At 39.3% G+C, this 21,782-nt stretch overlaps 1 pseudogene; it reads left to right on the top strand.

Moving 5' to 3' along the window:
• Nucleotides 1-1,173: 1,173 nt before the first annotated feature.
• LOC138070803 (endogenous retrovirus group PABLB member 1 Env polyprotein-like) lies at nucleotides 1,174-2,612 on the top strand (annotated as a pseudogene).
• Nucleotides 2,613-21,782: the final 19,170 nt, after the last annotated feature.

The following is a 21,782-nucleotide window of genomic DNA, read 5'->3' as shown; positions in this document are numbered from 1 at the left end:
AGTTCTTTGTTCTCTTACCGAACACGTTTTCTGTTGTGCTTTACTAACTCTACGTTGTTTTGTGTGAATGAATGAACTTTGTGTGAAGCAAGTGAGGAGCCCTGCTCTGCGACTCCACGGTGATCTCATACAGCTTATGGCAGAAACCTGTCGGGGGTTTCTATTGACCTGCCAAGGCCAAGAGGCACCCAATGTCTCTTTTGGGAACCAACCAGAAATGGGCAAAGCATGTGGACCGAACTCTTCTTTCTCGGTCAAACTTTTCAGTCTCTTTGACCATTTAATAACTCCTTGGGAATTAGAAGTACCAACCTAATCTATCAGATCATAGACTTTCAAGGGACTTGTGATCTATACCGTTACTGTGTACTGTGGCAAACTTGGATTGGTAGTCAAGAAAGTGCCTAGCCTCGCTAGGAATCGAAAGTTTGGAAGCTAGATGGAGCTTTAGCCCCAAGAACATCTCGGAGGTTAAAGGTTACTCAGATTGGGACTGAAGTGTTTTTTTTTTTTTTTTTTTCCTTTGGTAGGACTGGATCTTAGTGGACCAGACGAGGCTCTCATACTGGTGTGGTGATGCTTGAAAAGAATATCTCAGCTTTATGTTCCTATCAGTCTTATTGGGGTCAGGAATAAACTCAGGGTCGTGCACAGGCACTCAGGTGATGAATGTTTCCCCCAGTGGACTTAGTTTGGTAGGCATTCTGGGAGGTTACTCTGATTGCACCCCAGGTTAAGCATCTCTTTAACCTTAAGCATGGTTAAAGGTGAAGAGCTGGACATCAGGTAGAGATGCTATCAGGTCTACCCCTGGTACATCCCCACCCCATCTCGGTGGTAGAACCGGGAGGGTCGAGACAGCACCTGCGTCAGTAAGGGACAGACTAAGTCTGACCAGGAAGGAAAAGCTTTTGATGTAAAGTCTGTCTACACCCCCATCTAGAGCAGGGAGGGACGCCTCCTGTAGAAAAATGGCCCTAGTCACTTTTTTTATCTCTTACAGATGGGAGCTAACAATTCCAGCCTCACTCCTTTGAACTGTATCTTGAAAAACTGGGATAGATTCGATCCCAAGGGCTTAAAGAAGGCACACCTGGTCTTCCTATGTGATACTTCATGGCCACGGTATCCATTGGAGGATGGAGAACAGTGGCTGGTTGGAGGGTCTCTTAAATGGGCCTAATAACCCATGTGAGCTTACTTCTGCTGACTCCAAATATCCTGAGTCTGCCGTTTGATCCTCAAGACAATGCCTTCCTGTCCTGGGCTCACTCCTACGCTGCATTCCACAATCGGTCTAACTGCTGGGTCTGTGGAGCACTCCCCTCTTCATCAGTGGAAGGCTTCCCATGGTGGACATCTCCACTTCAAGAAAAAGACTTTCTCCAAGTGTGTAAATACCTTTGACAGCAATTACATGTGATGCCTCTCCTTCATCTGATGACATCTACCAACCCTAAAATGGACTGGTGCAACACTTTGTACTTTAACTATGGATATAATGTGACTTTTAATTTTGATTATACATTTTCTCAGTTCAATGACTATTTTGCTGCATATAAAGCAAATAGGTCTAGATCTAATGTTTTTTTTTTTTTCCTGACGTTTATCAAATATGGGATGACGTTATGTGGCTAACTCCTGAAAAAGGACGTTTAATATCTACTGCCCCTATATGCTGGGAACAAACAGAGCCATCCCCAAAAGATAGGCAACAACTTAATTACAATGATTGGAAACAATTGGGATTTTTGCCTCAGGAAATATGCAACGTAATCATTCCCATGTTTTCCAACCCCAGTTCATGTTCTCCCTTTGTGTGGCCAGGCACTAATTGGGACTGGATATCTCAGTCATGCTGGCTTGCTCCAAACGGGACTTATTGGATATGTGGCTCTTACCTATGGGCATGGCTTCCCCCTGGTTGGATAGGGAGATGCACCCTGGGTCCAGCCTTTACTCATGGCTTTATATTTTCAGAGCTCCCAGAAAAGCTTGCTAATTTACCCCACCTTAAAATTTGGTGGGCGAGGTCTGTATTTCGCTGGTATGATTATTTGGCTTCAGCCTTTGTTCCCTCTTTGGGAACTACAGATATTATGTTACGAGTGAATACTTTGACTAATTTTACTCAACAGGCATTACAAGATTCTCAAAAGGCTATTTCAGCTCTTAATGCTGAACAAGCACAAATTAGAAAGGTGATTTTACAAAACAGATTGGCTTTAGATATTCTGACAGCTGTGCAAGGAGGAACGTGTGCTATTATTCATACCCAATGCTGTACATATATACCTGATATGAGCACGAATGTTACTCATTTTACTAAACACATGAACAAGATGATTGAGGCCATGGATACTCCTGAAGCCTCAATTGCCTCACTTTGGGAGACGTTAGCTAGTTCCTCATGGTGGACAACTATATTAATTACAATAATTCTGATTGTTTTGTTTTTATTGTTTGATCCCTGCATCTGTAACTGTATAACTGGATTTGTTTCTAGCCGCATGAAAGCTTTCAAGTTACAAATGGTTGCTCAAACTCCTGCTACTGCTGCACCTTCCTCCAACTACTATTTGGGGCCCCTGGATCAGATATCCTCAATATGAGGATTAGGAGAATATGTTGCCTCACCAATTTAGGGACAATGCCCCTTTTCAGCTCGGAAGCAGTTATGGAATGAGAATGACACCCCTTTTCCCTAGGCAACATAATTCTCCTAAACGAAAAGGGGGGAATGAGAGAGTCATTTCCTAGGCAGGTTGATAAGAAGTCTAGGGTCCCCAAGGAGAGAGGGGTCTGGAATTCTCAAGAAGGAAGAAAGGACAAACTTTTTTTCCTTCTCTACATTCCTTAGAATTATATAACAACAATGTATTCTGCCTGAGGACAGTTTCTGTATTAAACCTTCTGGCTAATTCTGTTATCATAAAATGTAAATTATGGGAGTAGGTCTGGTGAGGTCTTTACAACCTCCAGATATATTTTGGATTCATTGGAGAGTATATAACTTCATTGCTAACACTAACAAGCGGATTATATTTCTGCCCCCTTCTGATGCCTATGTCAGAAGATTTCTCTATCTCCTTTATACTTTAATAGAACTTTATTACACAAAAGCTCTGAGTGATCAAGCCTCATCTTTGGCCCCAGATTGAATTCTTCTCCTCCGGGGGCCAAGAATCCCGGCATCGTAATTCAACAACAACCTTTCACAGACAGGAAGCGCAGAAAGGGTGTATAAACTAGAACTCAAAACAACAAAGTGAATGTCAATGGTATCATACTTTTCAATAATTACCTTAAATGTGAAAAGGGTTGAATGTCCCAACCAAAAGACAAAGACTGGCTGAATGGATCCAAAAACAAGGCTCCTATATATGTTGTCTACAAGAGACCCACCTCAAAACAAGGGACACATACAGACTGAAAGTGAAGGGCTGGAAAAAGATATCCCACATGGATAGAGACCAAAAGAAAGCAAGAGTAAGTATTCATATCAGATGAAATAGACTTTAAAAAGAAAGCTGTGAAGAGACAAAGAAGGACACTACATAATGATCAAAGGATCATTCCAAGAAGAAGATATAACAACTAAAAATATATATGAACTCAACATAAGAGCACCACAATATGTAAGGCAAATGCTAACAAGTATGGGAGGGGAAATTAACAATAACGCAATAATAGTGGGAGACTTTAATACCCCATTCACACCTATGGATAGATCAACTAAACAGGAAATTAACAAGGAAACACAAACTTTAAATGATACAAAATAACAGTTAGACCTAATTGATATCTATAGAACATTTCACCCCAAAACAAAGAATTTCACCTTTTTCTCAAGGATACATGGAACCTTCTCCAGGATAGATCACATCCTGGGCCCTAAATCTAGACTTGGTAAATTTTTAAAAAAATGAAATCTTTCAAGCCTCTTTTCTGACCATAATGCAGTAAGATTAAATATCAATTACAGGATAAAAGTTATTAAAAATTCCAACATATGGAGACTGAACAACAGGCTGCTGAATAACCAAAATTCACAGAAGAAACCAAAAAAGAAATTAAATTATGCATAGAAACTATTGAAAACTAAAACAAAACGATCCAAAACCTATGGGACACTGTAAAAGCAGTACGAAGGGTAAGGTTCATAGCAATACAGGCATACCTCAAGAAACAAGAAAGTAGTCAAATAAACTAATTCTGCACCTAAAGCAACTAGAAAAGGAAGAAATGAAGAACCACAGGGTTAGTAGAAGAAAATAACTCTTAAAAATTATGACAGAAATACAACTCTTAAAAATTAGGGCAGAAATAAATGCAAAAGAAACAAAAGAGACCATAGCAAAAATCAACAAAGCCAAGAACTGGTTCTTTGAGAAGATAAATAAAATTGACAAACCATTAGCCAGGTTCATCATGAAACAAAGGGAGAAGAATCAAATCAACAAAATTAGAAATGAAAATAGAGAAATAACAACAGACAACAGAGAAATACAAAGGATCATAAAAGACTATTATCAGCAATTATACGCCAAGAAAATGGACAACTTGGAAGAAGCAGACAAATTTTTAGAAAAGTACACTTTCCAAACGTGAACCAGGAAGAAATATCTTAACAGACCCATCACAAGCAGAGGAATTGAAACTGTAATCAGAAATCTTCCAGCAAAGAAAAGCCCAGGACCAAACGGCTTCACAGCTGAATTCTACTAAAAATTTAGAGAAGAGCTAACAACTATCCAACTCAAACTCTTCCAGAAACTTGCCAATGAAGGTAAACTTCCAAACTCATTCTATGAAGCCACCATCACCCTAATACCAAAACCAGACAAAGATGCCACAAATAAAGAAATCTACAGGCCAATATCACTGATGAACATAGATGCAAAGATCCTTAACAAAATTCTAGAAAACAGAATCCAAGAACATATTAAAAAGATCATACATTGTGACCAAGTGGGCTTTATCCCAGGGGTGAAAGGATTCTTCAATGTCCACAAATCAGTCAACATAATACACCACATTAACAAATTGAAAGATAAAATCCATATGATTATTTCAATAGATGCCGAGAAAGCCTTTGACGAAATTCAACATCCATTTATGAAAAAAACCCTCCAGAAAGTAGGAATAGAAAGAATATATCTCAACATAATAAAAGCTATATATGACAAACCCAAAGCAAACAATATCCTCAATGGTGAAAAATTGAAAGCATTTTCCCTAAAATCAGGAATAAGACAAGGGTGCCCAGTATCACCAGTACTATTCAACATAGTTTTGGAAGTTTTGGCCACAGGAATCAGAGCAGAAAAAGAAATAAAAGGAATCCAGATTGGAAAAGAAGATGTAAAACTCTGAATGTTTAAAGATGACATAATCCTCTACATAGAAAACACAAAGACTCCACCAGAAAATTACTAGAGCTAATAAAGGAATATAGTAAAGTTGAAAGATATAAACTCAACACACAGAAATCCCTTGCATTCCTATACACTACAGATGATAAAACAGAAAGAGAAATTAAGGAAAAAATTCCATTCACCACTGCAACAAAAAGAATAAAATACAAAGGAATATATCTACCTAAAGAAACATTATATATATAAATATCTACATTTATACAACTATAAAACAGTGAAGAAAGAAGTCAAAGAGGACACAAATAGATGGAGAAATATACTATGTTCATCGATTGGAAGAATCAATATAGTGAAAATGAGGATACTACCCAAAGCAATCAATAGATTCAATCGAATTTCTATCAAGCTACCAATGATAGTTTTCACAGACCTAGAGCAAAGAGTCGGACACGACTGAGCAACTGAACTGAACTGAGAACAAATAATTTAACAATTTGTATGGAAATACAAAAAAAAAACTCGAATAGCCAAAGCAATCTTGAGAAAGAAGAATGGAATTGGAGGAGTCAACCTGCCTGACTTCAGGCTCTACTGAAAAGCCACAGTCATCAAGACAGTATGGTACTGGCACAAAGACAGAAATATACATCAATGGAAAAAAATAGAAATCCCAGAGATAAATCCATGCTCCTATGGACACCTTCTATTTGACAAAGGAAGCAAGAATATACAATGGAGAAAAGAAAATCTCTTTAACAAGTGGTGCTGGGAAAACTGGTCCACCACTTATAAAAGAAATAAACTCAAACACTTTTTAACACCACACACAAAAATAAACTCAAAATGGATTAAAGACCTAAACATAAGACCAGAAACTATAAAACTCCTAGAGGAAAACAGGCAAAACATTCTCTGACATAAATCACAGCAGGATCCTCCATGACCCAACACCCAAAGTAATGGAAATAAAAGCAAAAATAAATAAATGGTGCCTAATTAAACTCAAAAGCTTTTGCACAATGAAGAAAATTATAAGCAAGGTGAAAAGACAGCCTTCACAATGGGAGAAAATAATAGCCAACGAAGCAACTGACAAAGAATTAATCTCAAAAATATACAAGCAACTCCTGCAGCTCAATTCCAGAAAAATAAACGACCCAATCAAAAAATGGGACAAAGAACTAAATAGACATTTCTCCAAAGAAGATATAGGGATGGCTAACAAACACACGAAAAGATGCTCAACATCACTCATTATCAGAGAAATGCAAATCAACACCACAATGATGTATCATTTCACACCAGTCAGAATGGCTGCTATCCAAAAGTCTGCAAGCAATAAATGCTGGAGAGAGTGTGGAGAAAAGGGAACCCTCTTACACTGTTGGTGGGAATGCAAACTAGTACAACCACTATGGAGAACAATGTTGGATTCCTTAAAAAAGTGGAAATAGAACTGCCATATGACCCAGCAATCCAACTGCTGGGCATACCCACTGAGGAAACCAGAAATGAAAGAGACACGTGTACCCCAATGTTCTCCACAGCACTGTTTATAATACCCAGGACATGGAAGCAACTTAGATGTCCCTCAGCAGACAAATGGATAAGAAAACTGTAATACATATACACAATGGAATATTACTCAGCCATTAAAAATAATACACTTGAATCAGTTCTAATTAGGTGGATGAAATTAGAGCCTATTATGCAGAGTGACGTAAGCCAGAAAGGAAAACACCAATACAGTATCAGTTCGGTTCAGTCTCTCAGTCGTGTCCTACTCTTTGCGACCCCTTGAATTGCAGCATGCCAGGCCTCCCTGTCCACCAACTACCGGAGTTCACTCATATTCACATCCATAGAGTCAGTGATGCCATCCAGCCATCTCATCCTCTGTCATTCCCTTCTCCTCTTGCCCCCAGTCCCTCCCAGCATCAGAGTCTTTTCCAATGAGTCAACTCTTCGCATGAGGTGGCCAAAGTACTGGAGGTTCAGCTTTAGCATCATTCCTTCCAAAGAAATCCCAGGACTGATCTTCAGAATGGACTCGCTGGATCTCCTTGGAGTCCAAGGGACTCTCAAGAGTCTTCTCCAACACCACAGTTCAAAACATCAATTATTCATTGTTCAGCTTTCTTCACAGTCCAACTCTCACATCCATACATGATTACTGGAAAAAACATAGCCTTGACTAGATGGACCTTTGTTGGCAAAGTAATGTCTCCGCTTTTGAATATGCTATCTAGTTTGGTCATAACTTTCCTTCCAGGGAGTAAACGTCTTTTAATTTCATGGCTGCAATCACCATCTGCAGTGATTTAGGAGCCCCAAAAAATAAAGTCTGACACTTTTTCCACTGTTTTCCCTTCTATTTCCCATGAAGTGATGGGACCAGATGACAGGTTTTTAGTATAGAAATGCATATATATGGAATTTAGAAAGATGGTAATGATAACCCTGTATAAGAGACAGCAAAAGAGACACAGATGTACAAAACAGTCTTTTGGACTCTGTGGGAGAGGACGAGGGTGGGATGATTTGGGAGAATGGCACTGAAACATGTATATTAGCATATGTTAAATGGATCGCCAGTCCAGGTTTGATGCATGAGACAGGGTGCTAGGGGCTGGTGCACTGGGATGACGCTGAGGGATGGGATGGGGAGGGGTTTGGGAGTGGGGTTCAGGATGGGGAACACATGTACACCCATGGCAGATTCATGTCAATGTATGACAAAACCACTATAATATTATAAAGTAATTAGTCTCCAATTAAAATAAATAAATTTATAAAAATAAATAAATAAATAAATAAACCCTTATCTTGTTCCTGATAACAGAGGAAATGTGTTCAGGTTTTCCCAATTGAGAATGATGTTTCCTTTGGGTTCTCATATATGTCAATTTTAATGTTGAAACAGGATCTCTCTTTGGCCACTTCCTGGAAAATTGGAGAGTGTTTATTACAGATCAATACTGAATTTTTTCAAAAGTTTTTCTGCATATATTGAAATCATGATAATTTTTTAGTCTTTAATTTGTTAATACGTTCTAACCCATTGAACAGTTTACATATATTGAAGAATCCTTGTATCCCTGGGAAAAATCCCACTTGATTGCAACTTGTGATCTGTTTAATATGTTGTTAGATTCTGCTTTCCAGTATTTCGTTTAGGATTTTTGTGTCTGTGTTCATCAATGACATCGAAGTGCAATTTTCATTTTTGTGATATTTTCATCTGATTTTGGTTTCAGGCTTATAGAATGAGTGTAGGGGTGTTTCTTCTTCTGCAGTTCTTTTTTAAAAGAGTTTGAGAAGGATAGAAGTTGACTCTTTACTGAATGTTTGATAGAATAATCCTGTAAAACCATCTAAGTCTGAATTTTTGTTTGTTGGGAGATTTTTAATTACAGTTTCAAATTCATTTCTTGTGACTTGCCTCATTATATTTTCTATTTCTTCTTGGTTCAGTCTTGGAAGGTTGTATCTTTTTAAGTATTTGTCCATTTCTTCTAGGTTATCTATTTTATTGACAAATAGTTGCTTGTAGCACTCTCTTATGATCCTTTGCATTTTTGCAGTGTCAGTTGTATTTTCTACTTTTTCATTTCTAATTTTATTGATTTGCATTTTCTAACTTTTTTCTTGGTGAGTCTGGCTAAAGGCTTATCAATTTTGTTTGTCTTCTTAAAGGACTAGCTTTTAGTTTTATATGTCATTGTTATTTTTAACTCATTTTTATTTCATTTATTTTTGCTTTCATCCTTATGATTTCTTTCCTTTCACTAACTTTGCTATTTTTTGTTGCTGTTCTTTAGTTGTTTTAAAGGTAATATTGGATTGTTTATTTGAGATTTTGCTTGTTTCTTGAAGTAAGTTTATACTGCTATAAAATTCCTCTTTTTGACTGCTTTCAATACATCCCACAAGTTTGGGATTGTACTGTTTTCACTTTTTTTTTTTTCCCTAGGTATTTTCTGATTACAGCTTTGATGTCTTCTGTGATGTCTTGGTTATTTAGTAGTATATTGTTTGGCCTTCATGTATTAGTGTTTTTAGAAGTGTTTTTTTTTTTTTTTCCCTTTGATGGATTTCTAATCTCACAGTATTTTGTTCAGAAATGAAACATAATACAATTACATTTTATTTAAGGTCTCCAAGTCTTGATTTCTGAACAAAGATGTGATATATCCTGGAGAATGTTACATGAGAAGAAATTTTAAAAAGTGCATTCAACTGTTTGGGGGTGGAATATCATATAAGTATCAAATAAGTCTATCTGATCTCTTGTGTCATTACAGCTTGGGTTTACTTATTAAATTTCTGCCTGGATGAAGCTATCCATTGGTGTAAATGAAGTGCTTAAATCCCCATGATCATTGTGTTACTATTGACTTCCCATTTTATGGCTGTAAGCATTTGCCTTACTTATTGAGGTGCTCCTATGTTGCATGCATAAATATTAATAAATATTATAATCTTATTTTTGGTTCTATTCCATGTTCATAATGAAGGTGACCTTCATTACCTCTTGCAAAAGTCTTTATTTTAAACTTTATTGTATCAGATAGGAGTATGGTTACTCAAGCTATTTTGATTTGCATTTGAATTATCTTTTTCCATCCCCTCATTTTAAAACTGTATGTGCCCCTGGGTCTAAAGTGGGTCTATTGTAGAGCTCATAGATGTGTTGTTGTTCAGTTGCTAATTCATATCCAACTCTCTGTAACTCCATAAAATGCACCATGCCAGGCTTCCCTGTCCTTCACATTCTACCAGAGTTTGCTCAAACTCATGCCAATTGAGCTGGTGATGCCATCCAACCATCTCATTCTCTGTCATCTGCTTCTGTTCTTGCCCTCAATGCTTTTCAGCATTAAGGTCTTTTCCAATGAGTTTATTCTTTGCATCAGGTGACCAACTGTTGGAGATTCAGCTTCACAATCAGTTCTTCCAGTACTCAGGGTTTATTACCTTTAGGATTGACTGGTGTGACATCTTTCCTGTCCAAGTTACTCTCAAGAGTTTTCTCCAGAACCACAGTTCAAAAACATTAATTCTTGGGTGCTCAGCCTTCTTTATGGTCCAACTCTTACATACTTACATGACCAGTGGAAAACCATAGCTTTGACTAGACGATGCTATGTTAGCAAAGTGACGTCTCTGCTGTTTAACATGCTATTTAAGTTTGTCATATCTTTCCTTCCAAGGAGAAAGTGTCTTTTAATTTCATGGATGCAGTCACCGTCCACATTGATTTTGGAGCCCAAGAAAACAAAACTTGCCATTGTTTCTATTTTTTCGCTCCATCTATTTGTCATGATGTGATGGCACCAGATGCAATGATCTTAGCTTTAAAAAAAAAAAAAATTAAATAATAAAATACCTGAACACCCCTCCCACCTCCCTCCCCATATCATCTCTCTGGGTCATCCTGATGCACCAGCCCCAAGCATCCTGTATCCTGTATCAAACCTAGACTGGCAATTCATTTCTTACATGATAGTATACATGTTTCAATGCCATTCTCCCAAATCATTCCACCCTCTCCCTCTCCCACAGAGTCCAAAAGTCTGTTCTACCCATCTGTGTCTCTTTTGCTGTCTTGCATACAGGGTTATCATTATCATCATTCTAAATTCCATATGTATGTGTTAGTATACAGTATTGGTGTTTTGCTTTCTGGCTTACGTCACTCTGTATAATCAGCTCCAGTTTCATACACCTCAGTAGAACTGAATCAAATATATTCATTTTAATGGCTTAGTAGTACTCCATTGTGTATATGTACCACAACTTTCTTATCTATTCTTAGTTTTTTTTTTTAATCTTACTTTTTCGAACATTGATTTTTCAGCCAGCCTTTTCACTCTCTTCCCCTTCACTTTCATCAAGAAGCTCTTAATTTCCTCTTTATTTTCTGCCATTAGAATGGTATCGCCTGCATATCTGAGCTTATTGAGGTTTCTGCCAGCAATCTTGATTCCAGCTTGTGATTCATCCAGCCTGGTATTTTGCATGATATACTCTGCATAAAAGTTAAATAAGCAGGGTGACACTGTATAGGCTTAACATATTCCTTTCCCATTTTGAACTGGTACTTTGTTTCATGTCCAGGTCTAACTGTTAATTCTGACTCACATAAAGGTTTCTCAGGACAAAGATAAGGTGATCTAGTACTCCCATCTATTTAAATATTTTGCAGTTTGTTGTAGTCCACACTATCAAAGGCTTTAGCATAGTCAATGAATCAGAAGTACATCTTTTTATGAAATTATTTTGCTTTATCTATGACTCAATGGATGTTGGCAATTTGATCTACTGTTCCTATGCCATTTCTAAATTCAGTTTGTACATCCGGAAGTTCTCAAGCTTAGCTTGAAGGATTTTGAGCATTCAGTTCAGTTTAGTTGCTCAGTCGTGTTCGACTCTTTGTGACCCCATGAATCGCAGCACACCAGGCCTCTCTGCCCACCACCAACTTCCGGAATTCACTCAGACTCACGTCCATGAAGTCAGTGATGCCATCTAACCATCTCATCCTCTGTCGTCCCCTTCTCCTCCTGCCCCCAATTTCTCCCAGCATCAGAATCTTTTCCAATGAGTCAACTCTTCGCATGAGGTGGCCAAAGTACTAGAGTTTCAGCTTTAGCATCATTCCTTCCAAAGAAATCCCAAGGCTGATCTCCTTCAGAATGGACTGGTTGGATCTCTTTGCAGTCCAAGGGACCCTCAAGAATCTTCTCCAACACCACAGTTCAAAAGCATCAATTCTTTGGTGCTCAGCCTTCTTCACAGTCCAACTCTAACATCCATACATGATCACAGGAAAAAACACAGCCTTGACTAGACAGACCTTAGTCAGGAAAATAATGTCTCTGCTTTTGAATATGCTATCTAGGTTGGTCATAACTTTTCTTCCAAGGAGTAAGCATCTTTTAATTTCATGGCTGCAATCACCATCTGCAGTGATTTGGGAGCCCCCCAAAATAGTCTGACACTGTTTGCCCATCTATTTCCCATGAAGTGATGGGACTGGATGCCATGATCTTCGTTTTCTGAATGTTGAGCTTTAAGCCAACTTTTTCACTCTCCATTTTCACTTTCATCAAGAGGCTTTTTAATTCCTCTTCACTTTCTGCCATAAGAGTGGTGTCATCTGCATTACCTTGGTATTATGAGAAATGTGTGCAATTGTATGGTAGTTTGAACATTCTTTGGCATTGCTCATCTTTTGGACTGAAATGAAAACTGACCTTTTCCAGTCCTGTGGCCACAGTTGAGTTTTTTCATGTGTATTGGCATATTGAATATAGCATTTTAACAGCATCATCTTTTAGAATTTTAAATAATTCAGCTGGAATCCCATCACTTACACTAGCTTTGTTTGTAGCAATGGTTCATAGTGTTCACTTTACTTCACACTCCAGGATGTCTGGCTCTAGATGAGTGTCCTCACCATTGTGGTTATTGGGGTGATTGAGACCTTTTTTGGAGAAGTCAATGTCACCCCACTCCAGTACTCTTGCCTGGAAAATCCCATGGTCAGAGGAGCCTGGTGGGCTGCAGTCCATTGGGTCGCTAAGAGTCAGAAACGACTGAGCTACTTCACTTTCACTTTTTACTTTTCACTTTTCACTTTCATGCACTGGAGAAAGAAATGGCAACCCACTCCAGTGTTCTTGCTTCTGGAATCCCAAGGACGGGGGAGCCTGGTGGGCTGCCATCTATGAGGTCGCACAGAGTCAGACCCGACTGAAGTGACTTAGCAGCAGCAGCAGCAGATCTTTTTAATACTGTCCTTCTGTATATTCTTGCCACTTCTTAATATTCTTTGCTTATGTCAGATTCTTGTCATTTCTGTACTTTAGTGAACCCATCTTTGCATGAAATATTTTCTTGGTAACTCCAATTTTCTTTAAGAAAGATCTAGTCTTTCCCATTTTATTGTATTCCTCTTTTTTTTTTTTTTGAGTTGTTCACTGAAGAAGGCTTTCTTATCTCTCATTCTTATTCTTTGAAACTGCATTCAGTTGAGTATATATTTCCCTTCTCCCTTGCCTTTCACTTCTTTTCTTTACTCAGCTATTTATAAGGCGTCTTCAGACAACCATTTTGCCTTCTCCCATATCTTTTTATTTAGAATTGTTTTGGTCACTGCTTCTTGTACAGTGTTACAGACCTCTGTCCATAGTCTTCCCAGAACTCTATCAAATCTAATCCCTTGAATCTATTTGTCACTTCTACTGTATAATCTTTCAGGATTTGAAACAGCTCAACTGGAATTTCATCACCTCCACTAGTTTTGTTCATAGTGATGCTTTCTAAGGCCCACTTGACTTCACATTCCAAGATGTCTGGCTCTAGATTAGTGATCACATTATCATGATTATCTGGGTCATGAAGATCTTTTTTGTACAGTTCTTCCATGTATTCTTGCCACCTATTCTTAATAACTTCTGCTTCTGTTAGGTCCATACCATTTATGTCCTTTATCAAGCCCATCTTTACATGAAATGTTCCCTTGGTATCTAATTTTCTTGAAGAGATCTCTAGTCTTTCCCATTCTGTTCTTTCCTCTATTTCTTTGTGTTGATCACTGAAGAAGGCTTTCTTATCTCTTCTTGCTATTCTTTGGAACTCTGCATTCCGATGCTTATATCTTTCCTTTTCTCCTTTGCTTTTTGCCTCTCTTCTTTTCACAGCTATTTGTAAGGCCTCTCCAGACAGCCATTTGGATTTTTTTGCATTTCTTTTCCATGGGGAAGGTCTTGATCCCTGTCTCCTGTACAATGTCACGAACCTAATTCCATAGTTCATCAGGCACTCTATCTATCAGATTAAATCTATTTCTCACTTCCACTGTATAACCATAAGGGATTTGATTTAGGTCATACCTGAATGGTCTTGCATTTTTCCTTACATTCTTCAATTTAAGTCTGAATTTGGTAATAAGGAGTTCATGATCTGAGCCATAGTCAGCTCCTGGTGTTGTTTTTGTTGACTTTATAAAGCTTGTCCATCTTTGGCTGCAAAAAATAACATCAATCTGATTTTGGTGTTGAGCATCTGGTGATGTCCATGTGTAGAGTCTTCTCTTGTGTTGTTGGAAGAGGGTGTTTGCTATGACCAGTGCATTTTCTTGGCAAAACTCTGTTAGTCTTTGCCCAGCTTCATTCTGCATTCCAAGGCCAAATTTGCCTGTTACTCCAGGCGTTTCTTGACTTCCTACTTTTGCATTCCAGTCCCCTATAATGAAAAGGACATCTTTTTTGGGTGTCAGTTCTAAAAGATCTTGTAGGTCTTCATAAAACCATTTAACTTCAATTTCTTCAGTGTTACTGGTTGGGGCATAGACTTGGGTAACTGTGATATTGAATAGTTTGCCTTGGAGATGAAGAGAAATCATTCTGTTGTTTTTGAGATTCCACCCAAATACTGCATTTTGGACTCTTTTGTTGACGATGATAGCTACTGCATTTCTTCTGAGGGATTCCTGCCCACAATAGTAGATATAATGGTCATCTGAGTTAAATTCACCCATTCCAGTTCATTTTAGTTAGCTGATTCCTAGAATGTGGACGTTCACTCTTGCTATCTCTTCTTTTACCACTTCCAACTTGCCTTGATCATGGACCTGGCATTCCAGGTTCCAATGCAATATTGCTCTTTACAGCATTGGAACTTGCTTCTATCACCAGTCACATCCACAACTGGGTATTGTTTTTGCTTTGGCTCCATTCCTTCATTCTTTCTGGAGTTATTTCTCCACTGATCTCCAGTTGAGCTGTTTCAAATCCTGAAAGATGATGCTGTGAAACTGCTGCACTCAATATGCCAGCAAGTTTGGAAAACTCAGCAGTGGCCACAGGACTGCAAAAGGTCAGTTTTCATTCCAGTCCCAAAGAAAGGCAATGTCAAAGAATCCTTAAACTATCACACAATTGCACTCATCTCACATGCTAGTAAAGGAATGCTCAAAATTCTCCAAGCCAGGCTTCAGCAATACGTGAACCGTGAACTCCCTGATGTTCAAGCTAGTTTTAGAAAAGGCAGAGAAACCAGAGATCAAATTGCCAACATCCGCTGGATCATGGAAAATGCAAGAGAGTTCCAGAAAAACATCCTTTTCTGCTTTATTGACTATGCCAAAGCCTTTGACTGTGTGGATCACAGTAAACTGTGGAAAATTCTGAAAGAGATGGGAATACCAGACCACCTGACCTGCCTCTTGAGAAATTTGTATGCAAGTCAGGAAGCAACAGTTAGAACTGGACATGGAACAACAGCCTGGTTCCAAATAGGAAAAGGAGTACATCAAGGCTGTATATTGTCACCCTGCTTATTTAACTTTTTTGCAGAGTATATCATGAGAAACGCTGGACTGGAAGAAACACAAGCTGGAATCAAGATTTCCGGGAGAAATATCAGCAACCTCAGATATGCAGATGACACCACCCTTATGGCAAAAAGTGAAGAGCAGCTAAAAAGCCTCTTGATGAAAGTGAAAGAGGAGAGTGAACAAGTTGGCTTAAAGCCCAACATTCAGAAAATGAAGATCATGGCATCCAGTCCCATCACTTCATGGGAAATACATGGCAAAACATTGGAAACAGTGTCAGACTTTATTTTGCGGGGCTCCAAGATCACTGCAGATCGTGACTGTGGCCACGAAATTAAAAGACGCTTACTCCTTGGAAGAAAAGTTATGACCACCTTAGATAGCGTATTCAAAAGCAGAGATATTTATTTGCCCACTAAGGTCCGTCTAGTCAATGCTATCGTTTTTCCTGTGGTCATGTATGGATGTGAGAGTTGGACTGTGAAGAAGGCTGAGTGCAGAAGGATTGATGCGTTTGAACTGTGTTGTTAAAGAAGACCCTTGAGAGTCCCTTGGACTCCAAGGAGATCCAACCAGTCCATTCTGAAGATCAGCCCTGGGATTTCTTTGGAAGGATGATGCTAAAGCTGAAGCTCCAGTACTTTGGCCACCTCATGCAAAGAGTTGACTCATTGGAAAAGACTCTGATTCTGGGAGGAATTGGGGCCAGGAGGAGAAGGGGACGACAGAGGATGAGATGGCTAGATGGCATCACTGACTTCATGGACGTGAGTCTGCGTGAACTCCGGATGTTGGTGATGAAGAGGGAGGCCTGGCCTCCTGAGATTCATGGGGTCTCAAAGAGTCGGACACGACTGAGCTACTGAACTGAACTGAACTGATTGGATTGTTAAGTCATTGAGTTGTAAGAATTATTTTTATGTTTTGGATATTAATTGTTTATCTGATAATGGTTTGCGAATATTTTCCTTTTTGTTGACTCTTTTTCATTTCTTTTTCTTTTTTTCTCAAATTAGAGAAACTTCATTGACTTATCTAGAAGTTTGATCGTTTTTATTATAGCCAGGTCAAATTTGCTCTTGAGGCTATATCATAATTTTTCATTTCAGTTAATTTTGCTTTTCAACAGCAGAGATGGTTTTGTTCCTTGTAAAAGGAAGTTCTTTTCTCTGCATTGATTCTTTTCTATTTGGTGTGATGTCATTCTTATACTTTATTTTAATGTACATGTTTTCTTTTCAATTTTAATTATATTATAATAGATAATTTGAAGTCTTTAGTCAATTTAAAATCTGGACTTCCTAAAAGAATGTTTCTATTTTCATCCTGAATATGGGCTTTAATCTCCTGTTTTTTTTGCATATAACTCAAATCTTTTTTCATAAAAACTGGATGTTTTAAATATTATGTGGCAAAATAATGTGGCAACTATGGAAATCATAACCCCCCCCAAAGATTTCTTATTGTTGATTTTAATTCTTAGTTATCATTGCTGTTTGTTTAGTGACTTTTAGGGACAACTTCTATAAAGTCTATATTCTTTATTGTTTGTGTCCACTGAAGTCTCTACTGAAAGATTGCAGCTGTGATCCATGTGTTACACTGGGATTCATGACCACTGGCCAGTGATTTCTGTCCTCAACCTGTTAGGGCCAATTCTTCCAAAGCCACCAGAGAGACTCCTCTGGTCCACTAACAGCTAGTGTTACCAAAGGAAGAAAGCCATTCCAATTCCAATCTGACCAGATCCTGGGATTCCCAGTTTGTGTTCTCAAAAACATCATGGCCACTAGCAGTGCTCCTATCCACACAGATCGGAGGCACAGCTGTGATAAACTCACTTTCAGGTCACTAGCCCCTGAAGCAGGCCGCTAAGGAAGCGCCTTTTACCCTGAGAGGCTTTCTTAGAGCTAGAGCTCCACCTAACAACCAAACATGTTCTTGTCTGCAGTGTGCGATTAAACAACCAACAATAAATCACAAGTCCCTTGAAAGTCTGTGATCTGACAGGTTTGATTAGTAGTTCTAATTCCTCAGAAAGTTACAAAATGGTCGAAGAGACCAGAAAACAGTAACTGAGAAAGGAAAGTTTGGTCCACAGGGATGTTGTGTGCCTCTTGGCGTTGGCAGGTCTGTATACACCCACTACGAGGCTCCCATTGGGGCTGCCTTCAGTCATTACAAGGCACCAGGAAACTGGAGAGCAGGGCTCAATGCTCACTTCATGGCCAATTCCATGTTTCTTTCATACTACTTTCATACACACAGGCACACCATATTGTTAGTAAAGTACAGCAGAAAATGTGTTTACTAGCAAACAAAGAACTAGAGTGCCAAACGTCCTTATCTTGTCTTGAAGATTCCAGATGAACCCCAAGATGAAGGTTGCTGCTGTGAGCTGTGTGTTACGCCAGGGATCATGACCTCTGGAGGAGAGGATTTCCATCTAGGATCAGAGATGAGGCTTGACTATGGAGCTTTTCATGTAGCAAAGTTTCATTATAGTATAATAGAGATAGTTAAAACTTCTGACACAGACTGGAGAAGGGGACAGAAAGAGTGTGTGATTACTAGCTTTTAGCAAGGCATTTTAAGTCTGTTGGGGAGCTTCTAATCAGATAAGAGAGACACCTCAGGGCTAAGGGAGTTTCACCAGGCCACTTTACCACAATATACACTTTTGAGATAGAATGGCACAAGCGGTATCATCGCCAGCCATAAAGAAGATGATATGAATACTGATTTGTTGAGCCATATCATCACAAGTTTTGAGAAAAGAAATAAATGTTAATATTAGGCAGAACCTGTTTCATCAACAGAGAAGGAGAAAAAAAAAATCTGCCAGTTGCAGTTTATGTCCTCCTGTTGCTTGGGAAGCTCTAGCCTTCTTACCTGTTACAATCATTGCTTAATTAAATTCCTCAGTTTAGCTCAGTTGCTCAGTTGAGTTCAGTTCAGTTGCTCAGTCATGTCCGACTCTTTGCCACCCCAGGAATCGCAGCATGCCAGGCCTCCCTGTCCATCACCAACTCCCGGAGTTCACTCAGACTCGTGTCCATCGAGTCAGTGATGCCATCGAGCCATATCATCCTCTGTCGTCCCCTTCTCCTCCTGCCCCCAATCCCTCCCAGCATCAGGGCCTTTTCCAATGAGTCAACACTTCACATGAGGTGGCCAAAGTATTGGAGTTTCAGCTTTAGCATCATTCCTTCCAAAGAAATCCCAGGGCTGATCTCCTTCAGAGTGGACTGGTTGGATCTCCTTGCAGTCCTAGGGACTCTCAAGAGTCTTCTCCAACACCACAGTTCAAAAATATCAATATTGTGATGCTCAGCTTTCTTCACAGTCCAACTCTCACATCCATACATGACTACTGCAAAAACCATAGCCTTGACTAGACGGACCTTAGTCGGCAAAGTAATGTCTCTGCATTTGAAGATGCTATCTAGGTTGGTCATAACTTTCCTTCCAAGGAGTAAGCGTCTTTTAATTTCATGGCTGCAGTCACCATCTGCAAGATTTTGGAGCCCAAAAAAGTAAAGTCTGTCACTGTTTCCACTGTTTCCCCATCTATTTCCCATGAAGTGATGGGACCAGATGCCATGATCTTTGTTTTCTGAATGTTGAGCTTTAAGCCAACTTTCTCACTCTCCTCTTTGACTTTCATCAAGAGGCTTTTTAGCTCCTCTTCACTTTCTGCCATAAGGGTGCTGTCATCTGCATATCTGAGGTTATTGATATTTTTCCCGGAAATCTTGATTGCACCTTGTGCTTCTCCCAGCCCAGCGTTTCTCACGATGTGCTCTGCATATAAGTTAAATAATCAGGGTGACAATATACAGTCTTGACATACTCCTTTTCTTATTTGGAACCAGTCTGTTGTTCCATGTCCAATTCTAACTGTTGCTTCCTGACCTGCATATAGGTTTCTCAAGAGGCGGGTCAGGTGGTCTGGTATTCCCATCTCTTTCAGAATTTTCCACAGTTTATTGTGATCCACACAGTTAAAGGCTTTGGCATAGTCAATAAAGCAGAAAAGGATGTTTTTCTGGAACTCTCTTGCTTTTTTGATGATCCACCAGATGTAGGCAATCTGATCTCTGGTCCCTCTGCCTTTTCTAAAACCAGCTTGAACATCTCGAAATTCACAGTTCACATAATGCTGAATCCTGGCTTGGAGAATTTTGAGCATTCCTTTACTAGCATGTGAGATGAGTGCAATTGTGTGGTAGTTTGAGAATTATTTGGCATTGCCTTTCTTTGTGATTTCTTTGCCAGCTTCCCTGGTGGCTCAGACGTTAAAACATCTGGCTGGAGACCAGTGTTAGATCCCTGGGTAGGGAAGATCCTCTGAAGAAGGAAATGGCAACCCATTCCAGTGCTCTTGCTTGGAGAATCCCATGGAGGGAGGAGCCTGGTAGCTTACAGTCCATGGGGTTGCAAAGAGTCGGACATGACTGAGTGACTTCACTTCACTTCTTTGGGATTAGAATGAAAGCTGAACTTTTCCAGTCTTGTGGCCACTTCTGAGTTTTCCAAATTTGCCGTCATATTGAGTGCAGCATTTTCACAGCATCATCTTTCAGGATTGAAACAGCTCAACTGGAATTCCATCACCTCCACTAGCTTTGTTAGTAGTGATGGCCCACTTGACTTCACATTCCAGGATGTCTGGCACTAGCTGAGTGATCACATCATCGTGATTATCTTGGTCATGAAGATATTTTTTGTACAGTTCTTCTGTGTATTCTTGCCAACTCTTCTTAATATATTTTGCTTCTGTTAGGTCCATACCATTTCTGTCCTTTAGCCCATCTTTGCATGAAATGTTCCCTTGGTATCTCTAATTTTCTTGAAGAGATCTCTAGTTCTTCCTACTCTGTAGTTTTCCTCTATTTCTTATATCTTCTTGCTATTCTTTGGAACTCTGCATTCATATGCTTATATATTTCCTTTTCTCCTTTGCGTTTTGATTCTCTTCTTTTCACAGCTATTTTTAAGGCCTCCCCAGACAGCCATTTTGATTTTTTGCATTTCTTTTCCATGGGGATGGTCTTGATCCCTGTCTGCTGTACAATGTCACGAACCTCATTCCATAGTTCATCAGGCACTCTATCTATCAGATCTAGGCCCTTAAATCTATTTCTCACTTCCACTGTATAATCATAAGGTATTTGATTTAGGTCATACCTGAATGGTCTAGCGGTTTTCCCTACTTTCTTCAAATTCAGTCTGAATTTGTAAGGAGTTCGTGATCTGAGGCACAGTCAGCTCCTGGTCTTGTTTTTGTTGACTGTATAGAGCTTCTCCATCTTTGGCTGCAAGAATATAATCAATCTGATTTTGGTGTTGACCATCTGGTGATGTCCACGTGTATATTCTTCTCTTGTGTTGTTGGAAGAGGGTGTTTGCTATGACCAGTGCATTTTCTTGGCAAAACTCTATTAGTCTTTGCCCTGCTTCATTCTGCATTCCAAGGACAAATTTGCCTGTTACTCCAGGTGTTTCTTGACTTCCTACTTTGCATTCCAGTCCCCTATAATGAATAGGACATCTTCTTTGGGTGTTAGTTCTCAAAGGTCTTGTATGTCTTCATAGAACCGTTCAACTTCAGCTTCTTCAGTGTTACTGGTTGGGGGCATAGACTTGGATTACTGTGATATTGAATGGTTTCAGTTGCTCTGAAGTGTCCTAATCTTTTGGACCCAATGGATTGCAGCCTGCCACGCTTCCATGTCCATCACCAGCTCCTGGAGTTTACTGAAACTCATGTACCTTGAGTCTGTGATGCCATCCAATCATCTCACCCTCTGTCATCCCCTTCTCCTCCTGCATCCAATCTTTCCCAGTATCTGGGTCTTTTCCAGTGATTCAGCTCTTCACACCAGGTGGCCAAAGTATTGGAGTTTCAGCTTCAACATCAGTCCTTCCAGTGAATATTCAGGACTGAAATTCTTTCGGATTGACGGCTTTGATCTCCTTGTACTCCAAAAGACTCTCAAGAGGCTTCTCCAACACCACAGTTCAAAAGCATCAGTTCTTTGGCACTCAGCTTTCTT

Source organism: Capricornis sumatraensis, chromosome X (genome assembly GCF_032405125.1).
Source record: "Capricornis sumatraensis isolate serow.1 chromosome X, serow.2, whole genome shotgun sequence".
In the NCBI taxonomy this organism is placed as follows: domain Eukaryota; kingdom Metazoa; phylum Chordata; class Mammalia; order Artiodactyla; family Bovidae; genus Capricornis; species Capricornis sumatraensis.
This window is presented reverse-complemented; position numbering and strand designations above follow the sequence as displayed.